This window comes from Mustela nivalis (assembly GCF_964662115.1).
Source record: "Mustela nivalis genome assembly, chromosome: 5".
In the NCBI taxonomy this organism is placed as follows: Eukaryota; Metazoa; Chordata; class Mammalia; order Carnivora; family Mustelidae; genus Mustela; species Mustela nivalis.
Window position 1 is genome coordinate 137867627 of NC_139024.1, and position 22279 is coordinate 137889905.

Below are 22279 nucleotides of genomic sequence, written 5' to 3' on the forward strand. Positions count from 1 at the left end.
AGGGAGAAGCAGACTCCTCACTGAGCAGGGAGCCTGATGTGAAACTTGATGCCAGGACCCTGGGACCATGACCTGAGCTGAAGGCAGACACTTAACCGACTGAACCACTCAGGCACCCTAGAGTCCGCAACATTTTTTTTTTTTTTTAAGTTAACTGTGTGCTGAAAGGTTTGTGGACATCACAGGAACATGAGTTCTGACTGTAAGCGTGTGTGTGAGCTCTGGCTTGAGAGCTAAAATTTTCTCTTCCATCCAAACTTCCTTGCATCTGAAAAAATAAGTATATTCCTATGTTGTAAGAAAATTATAAGCAGCATATTTCAGTGACTAAAGGGAGATGTGACATAAATGTCCCTGATATAATTGTGGGTTTGCAAGACACATTCACCATGGACTCTACAGTTTCTCCTCAGTGCATCATGGATCTGTGTTCTGAGCAAAAGATTCATGGAAGCTGTACTCTCAGTGTTGAAGGGGAAAAAACACTTTATTGATATTATCAAAGCCTACTAAAGACAGAAAGAAGAAAAGGGAAATTAGCACATTAATGGGGGCAATAGTAAGCAGTAAAGGAGAGTAAGACCGAGTTTTATCAAATCAGGTACTTAGATCATGCAACTTCAGGTGGAAAGCCAGGTGGAGATGGCCAGACTGAAGTCCTAATTGAGAGGCCTGGGTGGAGTGTCCTCTGCTCAGCTGAGACTCCCAAATGACCATCCCCATCAGGGCCATATTTATTGCATGAATGAAAGGGGTCTGAAGTTAAACATTTGCTTGCCTATATGCAGTCGGAGTGAGCTGCATTCCTGTGTTGTCATTCCTGTGCTTGCTTCTCCTCCTGGATTCCTTTCTGTGGGGCCAGCCCTGTCTGAGCCAGAGGGGGTCTAAGGCATGATTTGTAGCTCTTGGCATCCAGACCAGAAGGCCCAGTTCTCACCTGGATGCCAGCTAATGTCAACTAATCAGGCTCCCAAGGTCACTCATGCAGCGTGAGTCTCACAAACAACATTCTTTAGCCTGCCTGCGTTGGTGCAGGTCAGGGTGGTTGGTGACGCAGGACAAATCACGGAAACCTCCATCCAAACAGTACAATGGACTGGTGGGGCTTGGCCTCTGTAATCAAGCTTTCTAGTATGAAGACTTAAAGGATGGTTGAGCTCACAGTGCAAGCTTTTAACTAGGACTTTTTTTTTTTTTAAATTAAAAACAAAACATTGAACTAATAAAGTAAATAGTCATTAAGTGAGAATTATCTACTTTTATATATTTGGAATAAGATATAAATAGCATTTGGAATAAGACTTAAAGGAAAATAACAAGACAAATGAATAGACTCATCTTAAACTCAGATCTAGCTTCTTAGACATCTCCTTCCCAGCACTACCTCTGGAGGGTTCAATGATTTCCAGATTACTTTTAGATACCTTTAGAATTAGAGGCTTTTCGCTTTCAACTAGTTGTTCACAAAGATTTCTTAAATATCTGGCCCACATTGAATTATGAAATGTTGCTACCAAAGTTTTTAATTTTTGTTTCATTATTAAGGGACCTCAGCTCCCCAAGTCCCATGCTGTTTTCAGGCAGGTAGTTGCCTTTAACTTCTTAAACCCTCACTGTGGCTTACTCCGCTCAGCACATCAGGCCATCCTACTGCGGGCTGCGGAGCCCACAACATGCCACAGGCTCCCTTTATGGAGACGAGAGCCTGAGGTTCAACATTCACCTCCCCTAGTTCACCTCCCCTGCTACAGGACCAGACTGGCTGCTTTGGTAGAACTTATGCAATTTGGAAGCTCTTCCTTATTTATTTTAGTGGACTATGGTTTGATTTTGCCATTTTCTTTTACACCTAGGAGGTAGCAAAGTGACATTTGTAGCTTTCACTGGAGAGTGAAATCTTCACCTGCCCATCAGGAGCCTGTGGCCACAGAGGAAAGAGCAGTCATTTCCTTCAACAAAGACATTGGGTGTTGTTTCCCTTCTCTCAGAATATTCTGTCATGGGTTACTAGTTCAACCAATGCCTCTATTGTAAGTATCATTTTGTCAAATATATATTCTTTCTAACTATATATTCTGAAAAAATGTGATTCAAGAACATTGGTGATCTGAGGCTGAGCCAGTCCCAGCATGGAGCCTGGTCACAAATTATTTTGTGAGGATGCTGGGAGGTGAGCTTGGCCAGCAGCATGGCAGCCATGACACCAGGGTCTTCTCTCCTCTCTTCACCTGGGGCTGAGACTGGGCTCCAGGGCACCCTTTATGAAAATGTTCTGCAGAAACTTCTTTTCTGTTTGTGGGTATAAGGAAGTTCTTGGTGACATACTTCAGGGAGTCACTCCACAAGCCCTGGCCAAACAGTGAATCCAGCCTCACCAATTACAACCAGTAAATTCCTGATCATAAATCATTTATTAACACAGAATGGAAAAGGTCACATTCCAGGTCACAGCCTGGAGTCAGACAGACGGACGTGAGATTTCAGTTTTGGCTTCCTTCCTAAAGTTATTTGCTGTAAAAACACGGTCAACTTACTTACTTCTCTGGATTTGAGTTTCCTGGTCTCTAAAATGGGCATGATGATATTTTCCACGTGGGAGTTGTCAAGAAGGGAAAGCATGATGTTATATTTTAAAAGCTCCCTACATGGCGTGAAATAGGGAAGGTGGTCAACTTCTCTGCCTTCTAGGCTTCAGTTTTGGACCATGGAGGGTTCTTACCCTCCTTATTCAGGGGAGGATTAGTGCAACACGTTTGGTTTCTCTACCTTGATTCCTAGTTCCTCAGAGCCTGATTTTTTAATGTCACCTCTCCAGTGTTGTTCAAGTCACTGTCCTATTGGTCAGTTCTTAGCTGAGGGATGGTCCTTTTTTTGTTTGTTTGTTTATTTCCAGGAGCCTCTGACAGGTTGGCCAGTAGTCTACCTCTGGACTGTGTATGTGAACTTGGAATCCATTATGTAGCCTGTTAATCCCTCCTTCTAGGGGCAGGTGGGTGCCCCTAGGCCCCCAGGTCTAAATTTGGAGTGGGAAGTGGCAAGCCCTGTTAGCCCACAAATTCACTCAACTTCATTATTCTAGGGTTTATTTGCTATGAGTTGCCAAGTATTTGCCTAGATTAATGAAGTTCTTCCTTATTTTCCATCAGTTCTGTGTGTATGTGTGTACTCTGCTCAGAACCTTATCTCCTGCCTTATCTCATTGAGTGAGGTAAGTTTTGGGTGAAAAAGCAGTTTTGGGCAAATCTCAGCTGTAAGCAAAATTCTTTTGATGATTAACCTGCTTATGTGCAGTGCTAAGCAGAAGTTTCTAAGCTACTTTTCTCACAACATCAAGGGAAATAGAAGCAAGATGTAGTCAGACATGCTCAGTTTCTCCCTGTTGCTAAAGGTTGCCAGCAAACCACCAGAAGCTAGGACAGACACCTAGAACATATTTCCCCCTGTAGTGCTCAGAAGGAACCAATGCTGCTAAAAGACCTTGATCTTGGACTTACACAGCCTTCAGAACCTTGAGACAACAAATTTCTGTCCTTGAAGCCACCCAGTCTGGGGCACTTTGTTATGGCAGCCCTTGGAACCAGTCTGAGGGGGCATATGACCCTGCTGAGGGTGGTGCTTCACTGAAGGGAATCAGGCTTAGAGCAGGAAGTGAAGCAGCTTGTGAACTGAGTTGAAGGAAGGGCTTCTTTCCTTCCCTGTGGCCAGAGAGACACTGGATTGAGGCTCTGAGGCATAGGGAAGCCTGAACGCTTCCACTTGTGGTGGAAACTCATACGTTCCTCTGACCATGGGAAGACAGGCTGGAGCAAGGCAAAGCCTATGCAGTTGTGGGCTGGGAGCTGTGGTTGCATATTGTATCCTTGGTTGTATATTTCATTTCCATTCCACTACTCCGTTATTTCCTTTAAGAATATCTCACTAAAGGTTTATAACGCAGTATCTGCTCTATTGTGAGAGATAATGTCCCATATTCAGGATGAAGCAGACAGGGGCTCAAGAGAAGGCAGGAAAAGAGGTACAAGGGCTGTCCTGATGCCACGGCAGGCTCAGCCAGCCCCTGACCTGTGTGTGAGAGGGGAATCTGAGGGTCATGGTCCTGGGCCATTTGAGGTGGCTCTTTGGGAAATGCTCAGAAATAGCTAGGGGAACTCTTTGGGAGTGGTTAATTGGGTAATTTCCAGCAATAAACCTTGCTACATTTAATGTGTATATAACCGAGACATAGTCAATTAATTGAGGGGATGGTGTTGCTCAGACGACGTGTAAAGAGGATGTTTCCAGGCTTAAATTTCTATTATCCTAATTAAACAAAAGTGTCACAGTGACTTCTTGTCACGAGCCACATGCTTTCTTTTGCAGGTGAGGGAAAGCCACCTTTGGACCATCAGTTGAGACCGTCACAGGCAATCTAGCGTTGTTGCTCAGAAACAGGGATAGACTTACAGCTGTAAGAGGTGACATCCATAGAAGGCACCGTTTTCACATCTGAAAAATCAGTGAAGGCTGCTGGTGCTGGGAGTTGGTTGATTCTTAAGATTCCTTCCAGCACTACAAATCCATGATTCTGGGAGAACAGAGGGACCAGTAGGCATTGGCCTGGCTATGCGGGATTATTTATTTAGTTTTACAGCAATCAACCTCACACATATCAAGAGCCCAAAAGAGTGTGAGGCATTAAAGCACCATGTGTAGAACTAAAGAAGCTCTTATTGAGCATCTTCTACAAGAAAGGTGTAATCTTGGTATATGGAGATGAACAAAATGCGCGTAGATTCTGACCTCATGCTTCTTACAGTCCAGGGGGAGAGACACAGGTAAACACACCCATGAATGGTTCTGATTGTGAAAGGTGCTGTCATTTTCTCCATGTGTAAGAAGGAAGAAGCTGGAACATATGTCATGGGTGATTGTATCAGTGTCCTAGGGCTTCTATAACAGATTACCACAAACTTGGTGGCTTAAAACAGCAGAAATGTGTTGTCTCCGAGTTCTGGAGGCTGCAAGCCCCAAATCCAGGTATCCGACAGCCATGCTCTAACTGATGGCTTTAGAGGGAGGCTCCCTTGCCTCTCTCCCAGCTCCTGGGGGCTGCAGGTATCCTTGGCCTTCTCAGGCTTGTAGTTGCCGTCAGTTCTAGCCTGTCTTCACATGGTCAGCTTCCCTCTGCTTGTGTGTCTGGGTCTTCAAGTCTCTCTCTCCTTATGGCACCAGGCACTGATTTTGGGCCACACTACTCCAGCAGGACCTTATCTTAACTTGATCATACTTGCAAAGAGGCCATACAGGACCTTATCTTAACTTGATCATTGGGGGACACAATTCAACCCACTCTAGTGATCATGGAAAAATTAAAACCTGTAAACTTGAGGACTCTATCCCTTGAGGGAAGGACCTTTCAAGTGTGAGAGCCTTAAAGAGCTCACCCAGCCAGCGAAGGTGGAGTATAATGAAGGGGACAGTGGTACAAAGTGAGTTTGGACCATGGCAAGGGCCAGATCAGGCAGCGCCTTGAAGGTCATCTTAAGGAGTTTAGATTTTATTCTAAGGGCAATTGGGTACCACTTAAAGGTCCCAAAGTAAGGCAATCTTATGGGATTGTAGAGTCATAATCTCATCTGGTCTCGATGCAGCAAAGAATCTCTATGCAATGTTGATTGAGTGGGGCCAGAGAGGTGGCGAAGAGGCCATACAGGAGAGAGGACAGTGGTGGCCATGGATATGGAAAGAAGTAGAGGGTTTTCTGAGACAGTAAGAGACTGAACCAACAGGACTGATTCGGATTGACTAATTTCTAACATAGGTCTTGGTCCAGAGACATAAAGTGAACTTCAAGGGCCTTGGACATTGCTTAATTCAGCTCAGCAGTTTAATTTCTATGAACGAAGTTGTATCCACATGAAGCTTTAAACCAATGCCTTTTACTAGGTGTTGACAAAAGATGGCCATCAGGTTACATCTGGCCCGAGACAGCTTTTGTGCATGCTCTATAGTCACATAAAAATCTAGATTCCCAGGTGTTCTTGAAGTCTTGGAAGCTGGCAACAATGGGGCCTATAATCTTGTTTGGCCCAGTGAATTGGAGCTGAGTAATAGATCCAGCTCTAGACAGTGGGCTCTCCAACTCTTTCAGTCTACTGTGTTTTGCTCTATATCCAATGTACCTTTCTTATTAACAATACCTACCTGGACCTCATGGAGCTTGAATTTGCCCCTCTGCCTAATTATAATAAAAAGAGTGGTTCTGCTCTGAGTGACCCCTCTGCATATTTCCCTTGTGAGCTTGTGTGGCAATGGGTGGGTCCTTGAGTATTTGGGATTCAGGCTTGATGTGTTTTTCCCCAGAGACTTAAAATCTTGAACCAGAAGGAATATGGCAAATCCAAAAGTTGGCCTGAGAGATGTACACATGATGATTCAAGTATTGAATTCAACCGGTCTCTTGCTTCTTCTTTGAGTTTAGTCATTCCCCCTAGAGCTATCTGGAATCAGTCATGGAAGCCTTTCAAACTAAGGACTGTAGTTTATTCACATCATATTTTGTTTAAGAAAGCAGACAGATGTATAATATATTTTTAAAGGGATTTTCACAAACATGGTGAAATCCTAAAAAATAAAGCTTGTGTTCAACTCCCATTTTCAGGGAAATTAATCTTTGTAAGATATGGTATTTTCTCATATTATTGGAAAGACAAGGCATTTTAGTAATTATAAGTGCTTTAAAAAATTGATTTAGATGTGTTCCCCATGAACTGATGTCTAACGCACAAAATCATGAGAAACTGTAAATTGCAGAAAACTTCAGCCATGGAAACAAATGTTTTCTTAACAAAGGCTGCCCAGTCTAATATTTATTTCTTTAGTATATGACTAAAGCAAGAGTGAAATCATCTCTTACCCAGTCTTCTAGGATCATACTGGCTGCATAGTTAAGTGAAGTTTTATGCACGGGCAAGCACCTAAAAGGAAAGTCTTGTTTCTGCTCATCAAGAAGCAACTACCATTTCTAGGATAGTCACAGAAAGGAAATTGCTATTTCCACTTATGTGTCCTCCAAACAACAATAAAATATTTATTAGCAACAAAATAAAAGGACAGACTACTCTTTAGACTCCTAGAACTTTATTGAGCTATACTCCCTGTACCCTGTGGCCTAATTGTTTGGTGTTTCATCATAAAAAAGGATAAAATGTACCAAAACCTTGTGACAGATTGTGCCTAGTTACAATCTGCCTTGAACTGAGCCTGAAGTTGAAGGGACATTTATAGTCCCTGTAAAATAATGGTAGGGATGGCGTTTTAATGGGAAAATAGGAAGGTGGTGTTATTAATGTATGTATTTTATTGGTTTAAAGTAGAACTCCTTAATAGTATTGGTGTTGGAAAATAGGGTCTGTCTCATCGGAGTACTCTGTGTTTCTCAGGGAATAAAGTAGAACGAAGGTGGGAATGACATGATTTGACCAGTAGTTTATGCACGTTTCTGTCATTCCATGGCATCCAGTGAATTGTTGATGATGCTGTTTCGGGCTGGTGCTGATGGTGAGGGAACATCTTCCTTCCATCCTTCCCCACACCTGGATTCCCTACCTGCCTCCCCTCATATGATGCTTTAGTTATATTTTATGCATTGATGAATAAGTAAATATTAGCTATCAGGAAAACTGGTTGTGTCCTAGAAATATGTCTTAGGTAATATGTCATGAAATTGGGTCCAAGAAGCAATTTTATAATGGAGCTCACCAGTCAGGAAAAGTGCCATCTCAGGTCAGCAGGTGAGAACATTTTTATACTCATCAGCAGAACATTCATGTTCGTTTGACATTTAGATCAAAAGACTTTGGTCAGTATAGGTTCCTTTCCCTGACAGTGGCGCTCCTGTCTAAGTCCAGGCGTTCAGGACAGCACACTTCATCAGTTTTTTTCAACTTCCTCCATGCCATCTGCATGGAGAGGGCCCAAAGAGATGACTTTGCAGCAAAATGCTCCTGTACTGCCAGGAAGTTGCTAGTATCCAAGTGAGCTGCTCAGGAAGTGGATTTTCTGCTGTCTTGTGTTCTGTGTCTGATTGAATTTAAGTGAACAAGAGATAACCAGTCATTTTTCTTCTTGAACCCTGCCTATTGGTTGCAGAAGAGCATTTGAAATTTTTTACTCAAGGCAACTAGTGTAATGTTGGAGCAGCAGATGCGGGGGGGAGGGAGGAAGGTGGTGGTGAGTGTAAGGGCATTTTTCTTTTTCAGAGCTGAAGACAGAGTTTACCTGTGCTTGGCAATGTGGGTGTATAAATGTGATGGACTCTTAAATGACGTTGTGGGATGTTGGGGAAACTTGGTAAATGAGACTCTAGTACACACTCTTCTCTAAGTCAGAGATAGAAATGTTTGCCTGCTTGGCTGTAAATATTGACATTACCCTTTCTGCCCCACTACTGATGTTGCTCAGAGGCCATTACAAAATAATTGGAAAGTGGGTGCATAGCACCCAGTCTAGGGAAATAAGATTGCTCAAACAACATGCATTTATCGTGACCCTTCTTTTTCTTTGGATCTCCTACGCTGCCCAGCACTGTGAAAGATACAGAAGAATGATGTTCTTTTCTTTTCTTCCTTTGAGGATATAAAAGATTGATGGTCCCCCCCTTTTTTTTCTACTCTTTGTGAACATTAGAAGAAATTAGCAAATAACGAGACACAGGATGTAATTCAGGTGACAGAGACTGGGTCTAATTCAGAAAATAAAAAATTCACTATAGGCCCAGGTAGTTGGAAAGATTTTTTTCTCCTCTTTCTTGCCATTAAGTGGATAAGATACTCATCTTCTGGGCTCAAGGGGATGTCCTGGGTACACCTCATCCTTTCACTTGTCACATTTTATAATGATTATAACTAGGGTGATTGGACATCCTGGTTTGCCCAGGTTAGTCCTGATTTATGTCTGTTGTTCCAGAATAATTATTAATAGTTCCCCTTTTTACTCCCCAAAGTCCCAGTTTAGATTATAAATATAACTCAATATAAATTGAGGACCACATATCCAAGGCTTTTTTATGCTTTTGCATTCAAATAAGCACAATCTCATAACTCAAAAGAATTAAAAATATTTCTTGTGTTTCAGGAAGAATGTGAAAGGTGATCTAAGTTATAACCTTCAGTGATACCCTTCAGAAGTCTAGATCCTCTCTTCCCTAAGATCTCCTGATTAGCACTGCCTCTCTAAAGCCCTTCAAACAAAACACTTCTAACTTTCTTGACACCCAACCCACACCTTTTATTTTTGTCCTTCTTGCTTCTTGTAGCTTTTTAATTTGGGGGTGTGTGTGTGTCTATGTGGTTTCTCTTTTCTCTAATCAATCTCTTAATTCTGCCTCACAAGTCTGCTGAAGCCAGTCTGGTAAAGAAAGAACTCTCTCTGGAGGGTAATGGAGGGAAAGAATTTGAACTGGCCAGACAAAGTTGTCTTGGGTGGACTGGAAGTGGGAGGAGGAAAGCCTGGGAAGTCTCATTGAGCCTCTCAGTAGAAAAAAAAGAATTTTATAGGCTTCCCAAAGTAGAGAAAGTTTAAGAAGAGCTCTGGAAGTCTTGGAGGGGACCATGCAGTAGAAATCCAAGGTAAGTTTGTGAAGTAGGGAGTCATCTGGTAGAAGTTATATTTTAGAATAATTTGCTAACTTCATTATTAGTATGTTTGGTACAGTGGGTTGCATTGTGATGGATTAAGAGCATACACTACATAGAAGGAGCTCAATAAATTATGGCTAACATCACCATCACCATCATACTCACTGCTACCACCATCATTACTGCCACAATAGCTACTACCACCACTATTGTCATTGTCATCCCCGTCATCATCTTCATCAGTGCCATGATTTTCACCAGCATCCCCATCATCCACCAACATCCCCAACATCATCATCATCATCATCATCATCCCCATCATCCTCAACACTGCCATCATCATCATTACCATCTGCATCATTGTCATCATCATCACCACCACCTCCATCATTCTCACTCCCACCACCATTATCACCATCACAACTGCTACTATCACCACCATTGTCATCACCATCCCCATCATCATCTGCATCACCACCATCATCATCACCACCATCATCATCATCACCACCATCATTCTCACTGTCACTACCATTATCACCACAATTGCCACTAGTACCTCCATCATCATTACCACTACCATCATCATCTTCACTGTTATTGTCTCCATCATTATTCTCATCCTGCTGCCATCATTGTCCTCATCATCAATACCATCATTACCATCTTCCATCCTCACCCTCATATCATTTTGATTATTTGGAAAATCCTGAGGCAGAGAGATAAACTGGTGGCTTATTTAAGGCAAGTATTATGGAAAGAAATAGAAAAACTTCTCTAGGAAGAAAGGAAAGACTGCGTGGTAGAAGCGGGAGTAGACATCTTTTATGGAGCTCCTTTGGGTAAAATTAGGATGAGAGAGATAATCACAGGCAAGCTGATTTTGGCTCAGCATTAATAAACTTCCTCATATTCAAATGCTCAAGTTTTAAATAGATTATCTCATGAGGAAGTGAGCCAAACAGAATCTGGATGATTATGGGCCTGGGATGTTACAGATGCTTTAACAAACATGTGGAAGAGAGGATTATTCCCTCTGAGGTCCTTTTCACCTGAAAGTTGTGAGGATTTGTAGACGTTCAGAGCATGGGTCAGCTTGGTAGCAGGTGTAATGGCAAAGAAAAAAGGTCATGGTCTATACCACTGGTTCTCAAATATGGGTGATTTTTGTCCCCTGGGGAACACCTGGCAATATCTGGAGGTTTTTAATTGTCAAAAGTATAGGGAGAGTGGTATTGGCATTGAGAGAAGAGAGGCCAAGAATTGTTAAAACATCCTACAATGCACAGGTCAACGCCCCAGAACAAAGAATTTTTATCTAGCTCAAATTGTTAATAGTGGCAAGGTTGGTCTGTAGTTTCACAAGGCCAATAATGACTTCTTTTACTGAAGAGTAGAGAGAGTTTCTGGGTGGATAAATGTTGACTCACATTCACTGGGTAGTGTTTTCCTGAGCTAGGAGCGAGAAATACTGCTAAATGTGCCCTTTATGTTGTGGTTTTCACACACATATTAAAGATGTCTTCTTTTTTCTTCAAAGCTCCTTTGAAGTCGGTAAAACTGGTTAAGAATTGCAGTAGGTGATAAGGACAAACTCACTGTTGGAACTTGTTTGAAACCTAATTCTGGCTGCTCTCCAGGAAGCTCTGTGGAATGTAGTCTTATAGTTATCCTACTTCCTGGAGGATTACTGACTTCCTTGAAGGCTGAAGATGAATAAAGAGGATTCAAATTCTCAGGGTTTTCATGGTAATCTGGACATTTTCTCATTTTCTCCATGGGTCTAGGTTTACCTGAAACAATCATGGTTTGCCCATATTGTACTGGGGTGATTATTAGTAGTATCTCTTTTTCACATAAAAAGTGTCCTGACTTAGACAATAAATTGTATGGCCACCCTGCTATTAACTGGCCAATGGGTATTTTGATGATGTAGTTGCTTTATTTATTTACTTATTTATATGAGTGAAGAACTTTTATTAAAATACGTGAAGGGATGTGAAAATACATTATTTCTTATTTTATTTTATTTTTTCAGTGTGCATTTGCACCATTTTAAATAACATGTATTACCTATCTTTAGTGCTATCAGTTTAAAAATAACTCTTCAATAAAAGGTAGCTTGATTCATTGCCATCATTACCATAGCTAATTTGAATAACATGTCCAAAATAGTGATGACTTCTGTCCTTTGAGCCGCAGTTTGGGCCACTTGCTCTTATGACCCACAACCCACATTTCTGACTTGATTCTGTAGATCATGGAGATTGAATCTGTGGCCTGAGATAAAACTAAGTAACTTGTATCAAGCCGGATGGACCTTACTCTGATCCATTGCCCAACCCACAGACACATTTCTATGAGACAAACAGACCCTCTCTAACCTTTTGCGTAACATGTTTCTAAATCACATCTATTAATTGTGATATTAACGTTTACATCCCATTTTCTTTTATTTTTTAAGTATAAAAGTTTTGACCTTTTTACAGAAAATTTGTGAAGATGGTACAGAAAGTTACTACATACCCTTGGCCAGTTTTCCTTATTATTAACATCTTTCATTAGTATAGTTCAGCTGTCACAATTACTAAAGCAGTAGTGATACATTATTCTTTTTCTGAAATATAATTGACACACAATGTCCTACTAGTTTCAGATATAAATCATAGTGATCCTATATTTTTATACATTATAAAATGATTTCCATGGGGGCACCTGGGTGGCTCAGTGGGTTAAAACCTCTGCCTTCGGCTCAGGTCATGATCCCAGGGTCCTGGGATCAAGTCACGCATCGGGCTCCCTGCTCAGCGGGGAGCCTGCTTCCCCTCCTCTCTCTCTGCCGGCCTCTCTGCCTAGTTGTGATCTCTGTCAAGTAAATAAATTAAAAAATCTTTAAAAAACTGATTTCCATGATGTCTGGTTACCATGTCACTATACAATATTAATTTTATTATTGATTGTATTCCCTATGCTGCACATTATATCCCCGTGGCTTATTTATTTTATAATTGGAAGTTTGTACCTCTTAATCCCCTTTACCCATTTCACTGACCCCTCATACTCTCTTTGATAACAAATCATTTGTTTCCTGTAATTATTTGTCTGTGTTTTGTTCTGTTTGTTTGCTTTGTTTTTTTTTTTTTTAGATTCCACATATTAGTAAAATCATACAGTATTTATCTTTTCTGCCTTTCTGTGTTCATCTATGCTGTAACAAATGGCAAGATTTCATTCTTTTTAATGGCTGAGTAATATTCTATTATACATATTATCCAGTCATCTACTGATGGACTCTTGGGTTGCTTCCATGTCCTGTCTCTTATAAATAATACAGTGAACATAAGGATGCAGATATCTCTTTGAATTAGTATTTTTGTTTTCTTCCGATAAACACCCAGGAGTGGAATAGCTGAACCATAAGGTAGTTCTATTTTTAAGTTTTTGAGGAACCTCTATACTGTTTTCCAGAGTGGCTGCACCAATTTATATTCCCACCAATAGTATACGAGGGTGCTATTTTTGCTACATCCTTACCAGTGTTTGTTGTTGTTATTATTATTATTATTATTTGCATTTTTGATGCTAGTCAATCTGCCAGCGATGAGGTGATACCTCGTCGTGGTTTTGATTTATATTTTCCTGATGATGAGTGATGTGGAGCATCTTTCTCTTAGACCTGTTGGCCATCTGTGTGGCTCCTTTGGAAAAAATCTCTACTCAAGTCCTCTGCCTATTTTTTAATCTGGTTTTTGGTGTTTTTTTTTTTCTTTTTTGTATTAAGTTGTGTAAGTTCTTTATGTATTTTGAATACTAACTCCTTATCAGATGTACACTTGGCAAATATCTTTGCCTATCCTGCAAGTTGTCTTTTTGTTTAGTTGACGGTTTCCCTTATCCAGAAGCTCTTTGGTTTGATGTAGTCCCACTACATCAAATTATTTTAGCTTTTGTACATTTTGTCTTTTCTAGCCACTCCTCAACCACATGCCCTAAACCACTGCCCTGTCTTCAACTTTGATTCTCAGTGAGCTTATTTTGAAACACAGTTTCATTGGTATCCTGAGGAACATAAAAATGATAGATCTGATCAAGTAAATCCATATTTTACAAGTACAGTGTATAGGGTCTCATCACTGAATATTTTAAACAGAGAACAATATCTGTTCTATGAAGCTTTCTGGCCATAAAGACCACACTACTTTCTATTTGTCTAGATTATGTTTTTCCTTCATTGTACTCTTTTCTTTGGGGGAGGGAGTTGTGTGCTCAGCAGGTGCGATGTATAGTAAATCTGCTGCATACATTTATGTTACTATATAAATAATGAGCATTTCTGCATTCACAGACACTTTGATAGCCACAGTGATAATATATCTCTCTTATTTTAGAGAAAAAGATATACATAACAGTTTTACCTTGCTTCAGCAGATAAGACATATCATCTTGGCACATGACCTTATTTTTCTTCTTCTTCAAAACCATAGTGTAGTAGTTCACAAGATTATTTATAAAATATACCAATTGCTTAAAATACAAAAAAAAACAAGATCTTCACCTATACTCAGTCCCAGAAATCATCCCATTTTCTCTTCCCAGTTGGTTCTCCAAATTTAGGATTTATAGGTTAAATAATTAGGACATTCTTTTCCTACTAATCTCTACCTCCTTTTGTAATACGCACTTAATGCAATGCTCATGTGTAGTCAGAGTCTGGGGCATGGGGATCCATCATGAGTCAGAAAGATCAGACATATCACTTACTAGCTGTGTGAACACAGGCAGGTTACCTAATTTCTCTGGGACTCATTCGTCTTATTATGGTTTAGGGGATAAAAAGTTCATCTGCTGGGATTGGGAGGGAGACAAACCATAAGTGACTCTTAATCTCACAAAACAAACTGAGGGTTGCTGGGGGGAGGGGGGTTGGGAGAAGGGGGTGGGATTATGGACATTGGGGAGGGTATGTGCTTTGGTGAGTGCTGTGAAGTGTGTAAACCTGGTGATTCACAGACCTGTACCCCTGGGGATAAAAATATATGTTTAGAAAAAATAAAAAATTATATTAAAAAAAAAAAAGTTCATCTGCTCAGTTGCTGTGACAATACTCTCTAGCACCTGAAACAGAGTAACACACAAAAGAAGTTAGCAATTCTTCTTTGCGATGCTCCCCTATTTCTATGGTTGCGCATCTCATAAGTCAGTTGTCATCATCTGTTCAGATGTCTGTCCTCCTCACTAGATGGTGAGCAATTTAAGAGGAGAGGCAAGATTTATTCATTTATATAACTCCAAAGTCTAGCTTAGCAAATATTAAGCATTCGATACATATTTTCCAAATCAATAAACCAATGTAAGAATTTGGCAGTTTACAGGAGTGGCAAATTATTGTTACTGACTCTCCCTACATTCAGAAAATTCCCTCAAAAAATTCCAAACAGTGAAGTATTCAGGTTCTCTGATGACTCTGCATACAACATTTGATTTGGCTTTGGGAATAACTGCCCCTCTATTCCCTTGGGCACCAGAGGTAGTCTTTGGCTACACCTGTGGAGTAAATGCTGTTGGTGTTCTGCCCACATCAGATTTCCTTGGGCTGATGCCTCCAACCCATCTTGTCTACTAACAGCACACAACTGCATCCTTCTCTGTAGCTTCCCCCTCCATTAGCAGGTGTCCCTTGTCCACATATGTTGGGAGGTCATCCCTGCCCCCCCACTAGATAACCTTCTGCAGTCGATGATTGACTGATACAGGTACAAAAAAGCCTGGCCCCATTGAAACCAGACTTATACTTACCAAATCAGAATGATAGTATGGTGGATCTGGTCAATTATGAGATTGTCGCTGGTGGGGCTGTTTGTCTCAGCCTTCCATCAGTGCCCACATACAGGACAAAGTCAAGACCTCTCTTAAAGGCTCTTCTTTTAAGAGCCCCATCCGACTTGAGTCTTCAGACCCATTATAACATTTGTCAGGTTTCCCCCCCCCCCCTGCTTTTTGTACTTTGTTCACATTTGGAAAACACAGGTCATATTTTAGTATTCTAGATTTGAAGGTTATTAGACTTATCAAGACTTAACAGTTTATAGGAAAGGATCAAAATGAGTTTCTCATGAATGTTTTATCATTCCTGACATTTGGCTAAGGAAAAGAATATTTTTTTGTTAAAAAGTAGTCTTAAAAACATTAGTCCAGAATGCCAGAATGTTCTAACTGTATCACTGACGGAAGTCCAGGTTTAAGTTATTTGCAGTATATGATCTGTTTTCCAGAATGCATGGAATATGATAATCTGGTGGAATAAGGAGACATGACAGAACTGATTTTCCAAAGACTATATTCAAGTGTATCGAAACTAAACTGAGTGTATTTCCCTTCTGATGATGTCAAGATTTTGTAGTGCTTCAAGTTGGAAATTATGAACATGTTAGCATTAAATATATGCAGCAAAATAAAAATCTAACAATAGAGGTTGTTTACTTATTACAATGTGTTTAAACAGAGAGCTTGCGTGGCTCAGTTAGTTAAGCATCTGCTCGGGGCATGATCCCTAGGTCTTAGGTTAGAGCCCTGAGTCGGGCTCTTAGCTCAGCAGGAAGCCGGCTTCTCACTCTGTGTGTTTCTCCATCTGCTTGTTCTCTCTCTCTCTCTGTGTCTGACAAATAAATAAATAAAATTTTTAAAAAATGACAGAGAGCTTGGAGTCAGTGCAGAAACTGAGTTGACTTCATCAGGTTGAATGATGGCCAGCGGGTTCCCCAAAATGGGTCCCGTCATCACACACAGTATCTCCACCCAGAAACTTCCTGTATGGTTGGTGCTGGAAATGATATTAAAGCATTCATTCGAATTCACCTATTTTATTTTGCAGATGAAGAAACTGAAGACTGGGAAATGGAGTGCCCAAAACTATACATTTTTTTTAACCAAGCAGTAGTTCCTTTCACTGTATCATTGAGATGGAAGGGTTGCCAGGGGCTCTTGTCGAGTCATCCTGCACCAGTGAGAGTGTGAATGAATGGGCAGCACCGGCAGAGGGATGTGGAGGGGATGTCTCCTTCCATCATCTGCGTTTTAAGAGAAAAAGGTTGTTCTATGTTGCTATGGCTGAAGACTCAAGAGGGGAAGAGAATTGTGACTCAGGCTGGCTCTAGAGACACCCAGATCCCTGTGGCAACCCTGGGTCTGACAGTAGTCCATACAGCCCATAAAAGGCTGAAAAGAAGCTGGAGTAAGGGACAGATTTGTGTTTTGAGTGTTGCCATGAACACCTCTTTGAGGGCATGTTGATGGATTCCTTCCTTTCAGTCTCAGGGGAACTTATCACATTTCAGAGATCAGGAATGGTTCAGAATTTGGATTTTTAAGGGTTTATGTGCAAGGAGATGGACTATCTGGAGTGGCTCCATATGGAGAGGAGAGTGTCTTGAAGATGTGGGGAACTGGAGCTGGTTGGGATTCACAGGCCTCCGTGGGTGGGTGCTGAGTAGAGCCAAGAAGCTGGAGCGTCACGACATGTGCGACAGACCATGCAATGTTGCCTTGGACCTGCTTGTGCCCAGCTCCCCCAATGACCAAAATATTCTAGAGTGTTCAGAGATCATTAAAAGGAAGCAGAGCCAGTCAAGGGGTGAAGACTGAGGAAGATAAACATGCAGTCTAGAATGGTTTCATGTGTAGACTGAATCCAATTTTGGGGATCCCTTATCTGCGTTTGCTATCAGGATGCTGCTGAGCGGAGTCCATATCTTAGTAGATTTGAGAAAACTACAGGAGGCTAAATGTTTGTACACCATACATGTGTTGAAGGGGAGCTGAGAGAAGGGGCACCAGAGTAACCAATAAATGAACAACCACAACAAAAACAAACAAAATCTCCCACCATCACTGCTTGAAATGGCCTCATTTTTAAAAACAACACACACAGAAGTAAACAAAATATATTCTCCCTGTGCCGTTCTCTCTCAGGAGTTATAAGCAGCTGGAGGAGATAGGAAATAGATTGTGTTGGTAACAAAACAATTGCCCATGACATTTTCAGGACGCATGGCGTATTAGCTGAGAAATGACACAGCTGTGAGAAAACACATGTTTAATGTTTATGTTTATTTCATAAACTTATTTTTAATACTAGCAGACAGGGGGTTTTAAAAATGACTCTGTGCCCTTCCTAGGCTCTGAAGTCACATTGCTTAAGAGTTATGGTCATCAGCCGCCAGGACAGTCGCTGTCATCCCTGTAGGTGTTCCAACAGGTGGATGCATGGTCTCAGATTCAGGAGCATGAGTCATCTTTGGTGTCTTTTCCACTCTGTCTAATGGGAGCTGCTCCTCCAGCAGGTGCCTAACAAAAGTTGGATCAAGGGTCCTTCTTTGGACGCAACCTCCCTATCTCTCTGTAGGTAATTATCCGACATGTCTTCTTTCTGAAGGTCTTTGAAGTGAGGGCTTTGATGTAGCCATATTGGCATTATAACCATATTTTGATGGAAAGAAAGGAGCTATGGAATTTTGGCTTTCCAGAAGTCAGCAGTGCAATGGCTACTAAGGCTGAGATGCTAAATTCATAGCTCTGGCCTCTGTTAGACCAGCAATACTCCTGAACTCCCCTCCCCACCTCACTGTGCTCACGTGATGGCAGGTGTTCACAGGTCTCGTGAATTGCTATGCATATTTCTGGATTTTGATGTAGCCCCAGGAAATGTTGCAGAGAAGTAAAGCAAATAACATTACAATTTTTATAGCATTCATAAAATATATTGTATAAGCATGTGAATAATGAATCAGCCTTTTTGAGATCTCAAAACTCATGCTTTTACAAAGAAAATACAGCTTACTTAATTTTGGAAAAACAGCTGAACTTCTTAAAAGAGACTTGATGCTTCTAGGTTGTCACTCTGTAAGTAATATTAACAAGCTAGAAAGTATGTGCTATAAAGAATAGGAACAAACTTATTTCACACAAAAACTACAACAGGTAGATTTATGTTTTCAACCTACTCATTACTCTGAGTAATATTATTGCTAATTTCATTTGTATAGTTGTTTTGTCTATCTTTGACTTTGAAATCACTGTTGGTAGGCGTACCTGGATGGCTCAGTCAGTTAAGTGTCCCACTCTTGGTTTCAACTCAGATCATGATTCCGGGGTCCTGGGAGTCTTGGGCTCCCTGCTTGGTAGGGAGGCGCCTTCTCTCTCTCTGCCTCTCCCCTGCTCAAAAAGAAGGAAGGAAGGAAGGAAGGAAGGAAGGAAGGAAGGAAGGAAGGAAGGCAGGCAAGAAATAACTGTTAGCAACTGATGACCCAGCATGTCATAGCATCCCTCTCTCATGTGCCTGAAGATTTAGATGTACATGTCATGTTTCTTTACCCACTGCTGCATTCTTTCTTAGATCAACGGAAACATTGGACAATTGACTATACAATCATAACTCAGAGGCACTACAAAAATGTAGAGTCTCAAAGTAAATTTTTTAAATGGAGTTAAGTCTCTCTGAAAAACAATCTGAAGGGTTTGAAGTGGCAGGGGGGTGGGAGGTTGGGGTACCAGGTGGTGGGTATTATAGAGGGCATGGATTGCATGGAGCACTGGGTGTGGTGAAAAAATAATGAATACTGTTGTGCTGAAAATAAATAAATTAATAAAAAAATTTAAAAAATGGAGTTAAGTGTTTTGCCTTCATTATAAAAAGTAGTACGTGTATATTGCATAATTTAAATAGAAAGTGTGTAATGAAGAAAGTTAACTTCTCTAGATAAACACACCCTACAAATAAAACACTATTAAGAGTTCAGAGGTCGTCATTTCAGATTTGTATGTATGTATATATGTCTCTAAGTACATATTTATATTAGAGACATATATACATAGGTACATATAATATTTAGATATATTTATATATGTATATACATTTTAAAGTTTTTTATTCCTGTAAAGATTTTATTTATTTATTTATTTGTCAGAAAGAGGGAGAGAGTGCACAAGCAGGGGGAGCAGCAGACAGAGGGAGAAGCAGGTTCCCCACTGAGCAAGGAGCCCGATGTGGGACTGCATCCCAGGACTTTGGGATAATGACCACCTGACCTGAAGGCAGACACTTAAACAGTGAGCCACACAGACGTCCATGTATATTTTTAACATGGGATCAGCCTGTAACTTACTTTTTAAAAAGTGTTTAATACTGAAGTATAGTTGACAGAGTGTTATATTAATTTCAGGTGTACAATATGGTGATTTGACAATTCTATACACAGTGCCCACCATGGTGAGCATAGTTAATCAACAACACAGTATGGATAAGTCTCAATGTCAGTACAAAGAGAGCAACCCCAGCCTTTCAATCACTGTGGAGCAGAGTGGGTTGAGAAGAGTCCACTGATGTAGGCAGGAAGACAGCTACTGCAGAGCCTGGTCATAAGTCTGGATTTTACCCTAAGAGCAATGAGAAGCCATTGGAGGAATGTAATCAGAGAAGTGAAGTGATCAGATCTTCATTCCAAGAGACCACAGTGGTTGCAGTATGAAAAGTGGGTGGAAAGGAGACAAGAACAGATCTGGGAAGGAGCAAGGGTACTGCTCTTTCCACCATGAAGATGATCGTGCCTTAGACCAGGGCAATGGTGTAAGAGGAGGTGGATGGATTCAACATCTATTCATAAGGTGGAGTAGAACCACCCGACTCTTGACTGATCATGGGTTTGAGGGGGAGGCAGCTGTGGAGAATGTCTTGGAGGGTTCTGCAAGCACGGTGGGCTAAATTTAGGGAGTTCTGCTTGCTGAGTTAGGGAATATTGGCAGACCACATTGGAGGAGGCAGTGGAATCACGAGTTCATTTTGACTGTCAAATTTTCAATGGCTGTGGAACATCCAAGTGAAAATTTATGACTCTGGGGTACAGAGAAATGGTTTGAGTATAGTAGTCCCCCGTTATCCATAGGGCATATGTTCCAAGATCAACAGTTGATGACTGAAACCATGGATAGGACTGAAGTCCATATATACTATGTTTTTTTCCTATAAATACATACATACATAGGATAAAATTTAATTAATTAAATTTAATTTATTTAATACAAATTAATTTATTAGGCACAACAGATTAACACCAATAACTAATAATACAATAGAATAATTATAACAATAGACTGCAATAAAAGTTATGTGAATGGGATCTCTCTCTCTCTCTCTAATTCTCTTACTGTACTGTTTTCACCCTTCTTGTGATAATGTGAGGACATGACGACGTCAAGGGAGGGGAATGATGTAGGCATGGTGACATGGTTTTAGGCTAGTATTGACCTTCTGGCATATCATGATGACTTGAAAATCATCTGCTTCTGGACTGTAGTTGACTAGGGTAACTAAAACCATGGAAAGTAAAACCGTGGATGGCTGGGGGTGGGGGGCTTCTGTATGAGGTTGAATTGGTACTGAAGGCTAAGGAAGTAGACCCCCTTGTGGAGACACTCCATAAAGAAGGTTTAGTCCCAGAGAATCCAGAGAAACCCTAGGGTTTTAAGGCTGGTGGAGGCAGCTGAGAAGCCAGGGCACCAGAAAACATGGAGACGGTAAGCTGCCTGTGGTTTTGGACCAGGTTTGGTTTTACTCGTTTTTTTTTTATCTCTAGTGATCACCCCGACTCCTGAGTGGGAGTGGATTCTATTACCACCGATGCTGCCAAGTATGATTTCACTCCCATCCTCACCAACATTAAGTGTCACCAATCCTACTGATTTGAAAGGCAGAAATACCTCTTCTCAGCATTTCTCTAAGGCTTTGAGCATTTTGGGGGGGTGACTTTTGGGGAGTCAGTTGCTTATTTATATATTTTGTTTGTTTTTTCTCACTAGGTGTTTCTTTTTTCCCTTTCTTTAGTTTAGAGAGCTTTATGTCCATTAAGGAGTTTAACACTTTGACACCCGGAGAACATTTCCTCCTCTGTATTTGTCGATTCAATTTGTTTAGAATATCTGTTGTGAAAAACATCTTAGTTTTTCATTATATTTATTTATGTCATTTTTGAAATCTGTGGTAGATACGTTTACATAATTCAAAAATTAAAAATAAAGACAACAAAGTTGTAGAGTGAAAAATCTTCTTCCCAATTGTAGGCCTCTCCTCCCCATTGGGTCCCCCTACTCTGAGGCAGTGACAGACACTACTACCATTAGTGTCATGTGTATTTTTCCAGAGTTTATTTTGAGTATAGAAGCAGATACAGACAGAGATGTCTATTTTCCCACCTTTTCTATATAAAAGGTAGAAAAGTATACACACCATTCTGTATCTTTTTTTTTTTAAATAGTACATCTTGGGAGTTTTTCCTGTATCTGTACACAGAGAATTTTATCACTTTCTTAAAGCTGTCCTGTCTTGATTAAGAAAGGGTTTCCATCTTTTAAAGTTGGAAAAATGAATCTGGAGCACTACATCAAAAACTAATGCTGCACTGTATGGTGACTAACTATAACACAATAAATACATAAAGATAAAAATAAATAAAAAAGAAAAATAATTTCTCATATTGTTTATTTTGATAGTTCTAATTTTTACAGTTATATATTTAATGTCTAAAAATTATTTTCATGAGCTTTGAATTTAACATTATTTCTTTTTTCAAAAAGAGATTTAATTGCCCCAACAGGTGTTTATTGAATCCTTT

General features: G+C 40.5%; 1 long non-coding RNA gene across 2 annotated transcripts in view; it reads left to right on the top strand.

The window, feature by feature from the left end:
- Positions 1-18408, top strand: part of LOC309865053 — a 32376-nt gene extending 13968 nt beyond the window's left edge. For both annotated transcript variants that reach the window (XR_014311925.1, XR_014311926.1), the window contains exons 2-3: positions 1854-2030; positions 16489-18408. This is a non-coding gene — a long non-coding RNA (uncharacterized lncRNA). The remainder of the gene's footprint in view (positions 1-1853; positions 2031-16488) is intronic.
- Positions 18409-22279: the final 3871 nt, after the last annotated feature.